Source organism: Echinops telfairi, unplaced genomic scaffold (assembly GCF_000313985.2).
Source record: "Echinops telfairi isolate 266 unplaced genomic scaffold, ASM31398v2 ScPeMD7_31;HRSCAF=116, whole genome shotgun sequence".
Taxonomy (NCBI): Eukaryota; Metazoa; Chordata; class Mammalia; order Afrosoricida; family Tenrecidae; genus Echinops; species Echinops telfairi.
This window is the reverse complement of record NW_022103928.1, coordinates 60,241,700-60,251,428: the sequence shown is the minus strand read 5'-3', so window position 1 is coordinate 60,251,428 and position 9,729 is coordinate 60,241,700. Positions and strand designations below refer to the sequence as shown.

Here is a 9,729-nt window from a genome sequence, read left to right as displayed (position 1 = left end):
CGTGGGGGCGTATTGAGCCAAACTAATGCAGGCATTTTGGCAGAAGCGAGGCATCGGTGCGGAGACCTATTATCTCGCTGTGTTGCAGCACTGGGCCGGGGCATGCAGTCGCCTTTAGGGTGAGCTGACTGTACTCAGGGCTGGCTAACTGCCTGCCCGGGGTTGGCAGATTGGGCCGGGAGGTGATGCCTGGCTTCTGAGGGCCCTGGGGAAGCCTGCCAGGAGGGTGAGGTGACCTCTGGCCACTGGGTCCAGCCTCCATGCCATTGGGTGCACGCTTCTCACACAGGCCGACTCCCCACAGTCACACGAACAAGGCCATGGGGCACAGTCACGGGTGGCAGATGCAGGCAGAGCCCTCCTCGGGGCAGAAGGGTGGGGCTTCTCCCACCCGGCCAGTAAGGGGCTGAGCTCTGGCAGCCAAGCATCAAAGCATCGTCCACCAAGCACCAAGCTCGCCCTTTCTCCAAGCAGTGCACTCCGGGAAGCCTGGGCCCATTACCCCTCCCTCTGATCGCAGCCTCTCCTCGCTGCGACACACCCTAGGCTGGGGTCTCTCTCCCAGAGAAAAGGTTGAGATCAAACAGCGTTGGTGAGAGGTTCGGGCACATCCTTGAGGTCATGTGCAGACGATGAAGCAACTTGGTTATGTGGGGCTCAGATGACCCGAGGTTGCCACACCTGCAGCTGGAGACTCCATGGCCCAGGAAGCCGGGTGGCTTCCCAGGGCATGGCAGGAGGCTGGGTGGGCCCGACGGCTGTACACGCTTCAGAAGCTTGGGAAACTTTGAGAGGGAACAGTGGCCGGGGAAGGCCTTTTCTTTTCCCCAGGTGTCCATCTCTTGGCCCTTTGGTTCAGGTCAAGCAAGGCATGCTGCTCATGTCTGGGTGACCCCAGTGTGAGAGCAGCAGGAAGACACTGTCACCATCGGTGTCGTTTGCAGCTCCATGCAGCAACCAGTAACTTTGGATGCTTCAGCCTCGCTGAAAATTTGCAAGCAAGCCCTGTGTTGATCAGAGATTTCAATCCTTCCAATTTGCTCTTGGCTCAATATGGAAAAAACATGTCAATCCTCACTATGTAAGCAGTCCCTGTCTTCTAAGATTAATTTGGCCGATTGGTTTTTTTTTTAATGGAGGTTCTCATGACAAATACATGCCATCCTAGAGGGCGGGGTGTTCAGCTTTGGACAGTTTAGGTTTTATAAACATCATCTTGGTAGGAAATGGGCTTCCTGTGCTTTTGAAGGCTGGCCACCGTGCACTGGTGAACTTTAATTTACTTCAGGATCAATTAAGTTCAGTGAAGGATCAATTATTTGTTGCTGTGGCTGATTCTATTTTTCAATCTTTCACCTTGCTGTGTAGAACTCATTGGCCTGTACTGGGTAGTGAGTTTCATCAGGAAATCTGTCCACATGATCTTGTTTCTTGCCAACTCTCCATCCTGCCGCATTCCAGCTAGCGAAGTTCAATTTCATTCCTTGAGAGTTGCGACCCGGAGAATTTAGGTCCAGGCAGCACTGAACCTGTGACCTCCGATGATCCCTCCTTTCACGATCCCATTTGCACGACTCCTCATAATTCCTGCAATGTGTACGGGCCTTTGCGTTGTCTCTGGCTCTCCTCCAGACATTCTGACGTGGGGGGAGGGGGTGCCCCCCACCCGGTGGGCACAGGAGCTTGGTTTTGGAGAAGAGGGAATGGAGGCTGCTCAGTGATGCTAACTGACTTGCCCAAGGTCACGCATGAGGCTGGGAATGGGACTGCTTCTCCCCGGGTTTCCTGCCGGGCCCTGTGCTCCATGGTTTGCCTAAAGCTGCCCCTTAGAGGATGACTGTCAGCAGCAGATGGCAGTTTTGGGGTGGGACTGGCTGTGTCTTGATTGAGTCCCATTGTTTACCCTCTTACTTTTGTCCCGTTGCCTTTGTGGAGAGCCTGGGAAAAACATCGACCAATCGCTGAAAATAATGTGTGATGCTGATTCCCTTCCTCCCCGGAGAGAGGGGTGTGTGTGTTCATTTGGCCAATTTTGGTGCCGAGGCCCCACCCACTCACACAGATTTGGGGCTCTGTGAATCTGGTCAGGGGAACCTTTGGTTGTTCACAAAGGGTGCTGAGGGCTTTGCAGACTCGTTCCCTTTTATTTCTGATTGAGAAATTGGACCCAACAAAGAGGAATGCTTTTAAAACAATACTTTTTGTTCGTATTGTAAGAATTTCTAGACGTGTGCTTTCCCTTGAATCCTTTTGATTGTGAGCTTAGAATTATATACCAGATCTTGTACATCTCCACTGAGGGCGAATTCACCATCTCCCCAGCCCACCTGGGGACAGCCTTGACTCAACAGGTCTCCACCCCACCCCAGTGGTGCTGTGGCTCCGCTCACCTGCTAACTGAAATTTGGCTCTGTGGTTTGGACTCGCCAGCCTTTCCTCAGCCCAGGCAGTGGGCTCTCAGAAAGATGATGGCTCAGGAAATCATGCGAGACAGGCCCTCTCTGTCATGAGTCAGAGTTGATTGATGCGCATAGCACCTACGCCCAACTCTTAGTCTGATCATTTCGGCCTTAGAAGCAGAACAGACAGACGGCGCTTCGGGTGTTTGGAGACTGATGATGGCTCCTGGCCTAAAAGGTCCTCATTTCCTCATGCAAGATGGTTCCCAACCACTGGCCACCTTCACTTTCCATTGTCTCCATTTAGCCCTGGTCTGGCAGATCGCAGAGATAGTGAAGCTCATCTAGCAACCACCTCAGTGAGGGCATTACGACAGGGATGCTGGGCCAGAGCGCACATGCCCATCACGAAAGATAGCCACTACTTGAATTCAGCCAGTTACTTCCATGTGGGAATGTTGGTCCAGCTGGGTTTTTCCATTTTTTAACAGATGCCAGAAAGAGTTTTTTTTTTCTCCCCCAAGTCAAAGTCCTGGCCTGGTGGTCATTTCCTTCCTTGTCAGTAGCCACGGGTGATCCTTGTTTCCTCGGTTTACCAAGGATTCTCACGTGGCGTCTGTTTTCCTCTGTGTGTCTGCCTCTGTGTCTATTGTCTGTGTTTGTTTTAAAAAAATTCTTATTGTGAAGTGGTTGGACGTGTACAGGGTAAATCTGTTTCCCATTCTTGGATTCTTAAAAAAAAAAATCATTTTATTGGGGGCTCATACAACTCTTATCACAATGCAGCCATCCATCCATTGTGTCAAGCACATTTATACATTTGTTGCCATCATCATTCTCAAAACATTTTCTTTCTACTTGAACCCTTGGTATCAGCTCCTCAATTTTTTCCCCTCCTTCCCCCACACTCCCTCCCTCATGAACCCTTGAAAATTTATAAATTATTATTATTTTTTCATGTCTTACACTGACCAATGTCTCCCTTCACCCATTTTTCTGTTGACCATTCCCCCTGGGAGGGGGTTACAAGTAGATCATTGTGATCGGTTCCCCCTATCTCCTCCCATCTCCCCCTTACCCACCAAGTATGGCTACTCTCAATATTGGTCCTTAGGGTTTTATCTGTCCTGGATGCCCTGTTTTTCCAGCTCTTATCTGTACCCATGTACAAGCTCTGGTCTAGCCAGAGCATTCTTAGCCTCCAGAATGATGAGAAAATAAAAATCATTGTTTAAAATAATACAAAAAGGGGTGAGGGATTGCAATCAATTACACGAAACAAAATGTGTATGAATTGTTGAATGGAAAACTGATCTAGTCTATCTGTAAGCCTTCATCCAATTCACAATAAAAAGTAAAAAAAAGCCTTTGTCAAATTAATCTTTAAAAGATTGCATATGTAACAGTGCTCTTGAAGAACCGTATAAGTTCTAAGTGTAATTTTCTAGCTATTGTCAAAGGGAAAAAACCCTATCACCTCCTTCTTGCTGTATCTAATGCTATCATTAATATAACCCAAGGGTTGGTGAAGCTCTTCTCATTGCCCACTCCTGCATTGCCCTGTATACTTTTTTGTGTCTACTATTTCTCTTTAACCTTCTAGGCCATGGACCTTGTCAGGTGCAAGAACTGAGATGAATTTACATGACTTGTCCTTGGAGACCCCCATGCTGGCGCCGAGGGGCATTGCTTCCTCTCCCAGGTTGCCATAGGGGCCGTAATGAATCTGTTCGAGATCGTTGCCTGAGAGTGACCTCACATTCTTTAATCTGTAGCTGGCAAGCTATGACTTCTTCCTTGTTTTGAAAAGAAGAACAGCATTTGCCTGTCTTCAGCTTTTTGCTACCTATTCTATCATCCATGATTCCCTCAAAGATCACCGATTGTATATGGTGATCTTATTTGCAGGCCTTCTTAGTTTCCTGCCTCTAATTCATCTTGCTGTCAGACATAATGGCCTGTTGTGCATTCAGTCAGACTTCACTGTTCCATTTCAACGTAATGGAACATGGACATAGAAACACAGTGATTGGATTCAGTGTTTCAGTTCTTGCTACAATCCATATTCATTTTAGGTCATCTTCTTATTAGAGGATGCCTAATGCTGTAGTGGTTGCATGCTGGGCTGCAATCTGCAAGGTTGGCAGTTCAAAATCACCAGCAGTTCCTTGGGAGAACGATGGGGATTTCTACTCCAATAAGCAGTTATTACTGCCTCAGACATTCACAGGGGCAGATCCACCCTGTCCTGTGGGGTTGCTGTGAGTCAGTATTGACTCAATGGGAGTAAGTGTTACATTTTCTTTCTTATTAGCCGATGTCTAGGATTTCAGCGAAGAACAGACATTGAGGAAGACCACAAGATGCATTTGTTTATTCATTCACAAACATTGATTATTTACTTTATCTTGAGCTAGATGTTGTGAGAGGCACAAAGTATAAGATACTTACGTTCCTTTCTAAGGACTTTGTTGGAGTACGGTGATAAAATAAGGAAAGGGAAATCAAACAAACAACACTTGCAATTGAGAAGCAAAACCAGCTTAGTTTTCAAGAGTATACCACAGGGTGACTGGAGAACCTGGTTAACTCACTCCCAGCGAGTCAATGGGACAGAGTAGGGTTCCCCTGTGGGCTCTGAGACAGTAAATCTGTAGGGGAGTAGAGTCTCATCTTTTTCCCTCGAAGTGGGCTGGTGGTTTTGAACTGCTGAACTTTCAGTTAACAGCTCAATTCGTAAGCCCCTAGGCCACCAAGGCTCCTGGAGAACCTTGCTAGCAACCCTCAGTAGAGCCCAGTGAGTCAAGCGGCTGGGTCGGGAAGCTGTGCAGAGCGGTGGGCACTGTGGCCATGGGGGCGCTCATCTAGGGGCAGTGACTGTTTCAGTCTGGTTTTGCCTTGCAGGCACGTGAGCCCACAGTGGCCAGGTCTTTTGGTGTTTCAGAGCAATCTGGATTTTATAACGTCTACTGATTTTTAAATGTTGGCCCCCAATTTTTAAAATACTTGGCTGGCTAAACAAAGACATTGGTAGGATAATTGCAGCCCAGGGGCAGCTTCTGGCTTACAAGCTGGAGGCCCTGGTGATCGGGCTGCATCCTATGGCCCTGTTTCATTTCCAGCGATATTCACCAGAACAGCCTGTGCTCTGTAACCATGGTAGGCTCCTCCCTTTTCTCGAAGGCTTCCATGTCTTTTCCCATCTCCAAACATTTCCCTATTTGAGACTGGAACCTGTTGGAAGCTACCCTCTCTTCCCTTTTCGCCCGCCCAACTCCTAATTATCCTTCCATACCTGGTGGAATAATAATTTCTTCTGAGATGCCTTCTCAATGAGGCAGAATGAGTGGTTTCCTTATATCAACCCTCTATTGTAGACCTTGCCATCCATTATTACCATTTTGTGTTTAGGGCCTTGGCCGTGAACTTGGAAGACAGAGATGCGGCTGGTCATCTTTGTGTCCATGCTGTGCTGAGCATATGCTTGGCTGAGGGAGTGATTGCTAAGTTACAAATGGGAAGGTTTAATCTCATCACTTATAGTTTAAGTGGTTATTTTCTTTGATGCTGGTACTTTCTGTTCCATTGAAAGGAGTTTTATTGGGAAAAGAAATGCTTTTCATAGTGCTGAATTCCTTTGTTTGGTAAGGGAGTTGTTCATAAGTGGAGATTTGGGGAAGGCCGTGAAGGAGTCTTGGGTGGTGCAAACGGTTAAGCACTTGGCTACTAAGCAGAAGGTTGCTGGTTTGAATCCACCCAGAGATGCCTGGGGAAAAAGGCCTTGTTTTCTGTTTCCAGGAAGTTCACAGTCATGAAGGTCCCAGGAGCACAGTCTGCCCACATGGAGTCACCACGAGTCAGGAGCCACCAGAAAGCAGTGGGAGTGGTTTTGGGTTGATTGTGTTGCAAGCTGACTGTCCACGGGAAGGTGGCATATTGTCATATTCATGGCGGGGTGTGATCTGGAGGGACACGTGCCCCAGGCCTCGTCCAGGAGACCCAGGGTCCGTCTTGGCCATGTCTGGAGTTTCCACTGCCAACATCTGCATGTGAAGGTAAGCTTCCCTCTCCAGCCAACCCTTCATTTGGTCTGTGGTTGACTCCCTGCTTCAGGCTCTCCAGCTTTGTTTAGCAGTGGAGGTATATTGATTTTTATGGAGTATATCTGCCTCAGTCATATGTACAGCATCTCAGTTTGTGATTCCAATAAGCCTGTGAGATAGTAATTATTTACCATTTCTAGGTAGAAAGCTGAGGCTCAGAGAAATAAAATGTTTCAGACTGCACAGTGAGTATTGGCAGTCTTCAGGAATGCAAGATGCATACCAGGACAGCGGGGATCCTTGGGGCATCTTGCCTGGAATGAGTTCTTGTCTTGACATCATGCCTTCCCAAATCATCTGTGTCCCTTCTCACCCTAGATGCTGTAGGCCATGTCAGACCCCTTTGCTCCACTTCAGGGGTCCTCACGGGAAAACCTTCCCCTGGCGGCACGCAATGGGGGCTGGCAGCTCTTCTTCTCACCAGCTCACTCCTCCCAACTCAAACCAGACCCACTGTCATGGACTTGATCACAGCTCGGAGTGACCCTGGTGGACAGAGTGGAACTACTCTCTACAGAAGCCGCGTGCTGTGTCTTTCTCCCTCGGGGCGGCTGGTGGGTTTGAACTGCTCACTTCGAGGTTAATAGTGGATTTACGATAAACACTTTAACCTCTGTGCCAGCGGGGTTTCCCCCATTCATCCCAATTCCAAGAAATCATTGGTGTCATCCCATCCAGCTCTTCGTTTTTGTTGTCCGCCGGATGTGAGAGCCGGAGAGAAACTAGCTTTCGGGGGTGCCTAGACTTGAGCTCTATGAGCTGTGCAGACAGTGGCTCTGCAGGGCTCGTTGCTGCGTGGTGCCTGGCATCTAGCTGGGGGTCAGCCAGCGCTAGTTGAGTTGAATCGCTCGGGTGGGTAGGGAAGTTGCTTGAGGATGCAGCAAGCATACCGCAGGCCAGGACTGGAGGGCTCAGGAGGAGACGTGGTGGGCCGTTTCTGGACCTGGAGACTTTCCTTCCTGGGTAGCTTCCAGGAATGGGGCCGCCATTGATTTCTGAAAGATGCTGGGTTTGGGAATTTCTACCTGAACAGGGACCCAGGAAACGTGTGTTGTGGGCTTGATTTCCGTCGGAAAAGACGGAATCTCTGGTGGCCTGTAGCTTGTCTGGCTGGGGCGGTGCTTCGGTTGTGTTCGGTTGAATGACCAAATGTGGTCATGTGCGGTCCTTGCTGTGTGTTTCATGACATAGGACACAAAGAGATAGATGGTCCGTGAAGAGCAAGGCTCTGCGGGCAAATCCATTTTGGATATTTGAGGACACACTCAAGTTAAACAGGTGTGTTTCCCACAGGACTTCTGGGGACCTCTGATGTGTCCGTACGAATCACCAAGAAGGGGCCCTGGAGCTTTCTCAAACTGAGTCACGTCTTGGGTAAAGTTTCATTGTGATAAAACAGTCATGCATACATATGTCTACACGCACAGACAAGGCAGTCATTGTTGGAGGCGATGAGCTAGACCAGAGGTTCTCAACCTGTGGCTCTCGACCCCTGTCGGGGTCGAATGACAGTAGCATAATTACAGTGATGAAGCAGCAACGAAAACAATGTTATGGTTGGGGGTCACCCCAACATGAGGAACTGTATGAAAGGGTCGTGGCATGAGGAAGGTTGAGAAGCACTGGTCTAGAGAGTCCTTTCCTCCTCCTCTTCCTCACTGCCCATCATCTGGCCCCAGGAGAATAGGGACCTTGGATCACGTTAAGACCCCAGGTGCTACACAATGAGCGTGTAGGAAGAACAGAAGCACCGAGTACCTTATTCCACAATCAGCTGGGATGCCCTGCGGAACCAGGACCCTAACTCGCCAAGCCCAGGGACGGAATCCTGCAGGGCAGCTCCATGGGTCACTGTTTGAGGAACGTCTGAACCGTCTCCCCCAGCAACTACCCCACTTGGCATTTCCCTGCTCCCCGTGGACGAGGGTTCCAGATCTCCGCCCTCAGGCTGGCCCTCCCAGCGAGCTCACGTGGCATCTCATGGTGCCAACTAGTTCGGTCTTGTAGACCTTTTCCATGGACGATCTTATCAGGCCCTGTTCCTTCTCGTACGTGTTGGGAAATGTCAGGCTACACACTTTGGTGGATTTCTAGGCTTCTTGTCTCTTTGCCTTTGTCTAGCTCCCCAAGTTTTAAACTTCTTTCAGGGGCCATCTCGAAGAGGGAAAGAGGGGTAGCATATAGGTATCCAGTTCAGCGAATGATATCACTGTGGCGTTTTGAGGTCACTTAGAAAATGTCGGGCTGACCTTTCCAATTACCGAGTGCCCCGCGATTGATTTAGATGGTGATTTGGAAACAGTATGCACGGGTGTGTGTGCATGCTCGACTGGGTGCCGGGTTAAGAGGTGGGTGCGTCTATGCTCCGGGGCTGTGTTCTCCGTGCCTTGCATGCACCCGGGCTCTGCCCCTGGTATACCCAGCTGGTGCAGGTGGGCATGGAGAAGACCATAGCCCCTTGCCCATTCCAGTAAACAAACCCCAGCCACAAAGTCAGGAGTGTGGGAAATGTGGGCTCATTTTTCTACCACCGAGTCTCCATTTCACAGCGCCGTTCTTGGATGACAAATATAGCGAAGTCATGTTGGGGCACATACCATTTCCTCCAGGGTTGCAGCGTCAAGCCCAAGTAGCTGTAGGCAACACCGAAGTTATGGGCACACCTCCTGTGGTTCACCATCAATCTACGTTAGCTCTGCCTGAGATGTCCTCCTTCCTAGCAACCATCTAGATTGGCTGGTGCTATCCCGTCTTCCTTTCTTTCTTTTTAAATTAAAAGATCATCTTATTGGGGGTTCTTACATCAATTGTATCAAGCGTATGTGTATATATGTTGCCATCATCATTTTCTAAACATTTGCTTTCTATTTGAGCCCTAGGTATCAGCCCCTCTTTTTTCCCCTCCCTCCCCACTCCCCCCTCGTGACCCCTTGAAAGATTTAAAATTATTATTATTTTCATCTCTTACATCGACCGTTGTCTTTCTTCCCCCTTGGTTTCTGTTGTTCATCCCCGTGTGTGTGTGTGTGTGTGTGTGTGTGTGTGTGTGTGTGTGTGTTTATGTGTCGATCATTGTGGTTAGATCCCCCTTCCTCTCTTCCTCTTCCCACCTTCCCCCTTCCTTTCCTGGTATCACTACTCCCATTCCTGTTCCTGGATTCCATGTGTTGTGAGCTCTTATCTCTTATCTGTACCTGTGCACATGCTCTGGTCTAGCATGCAGTGAA

At 49.1% G+C, this 9,729-nt stretch overlaps 1 protein-coding gene across 4 annotated transcripts in view; it reads left to right on the top strand.

Annotated features, from left to right (window-relative positions):
- The window catches only part of SRGAP3 (SLIT-ROBO Rho GTPase activating protein 3), a 286,222-nt gene that overhangs the window by 1,352 nt on the left and 275,141 nt on the right, over positions 1 to 9,729 (top strand). The window lies entirely within an intron of this gene.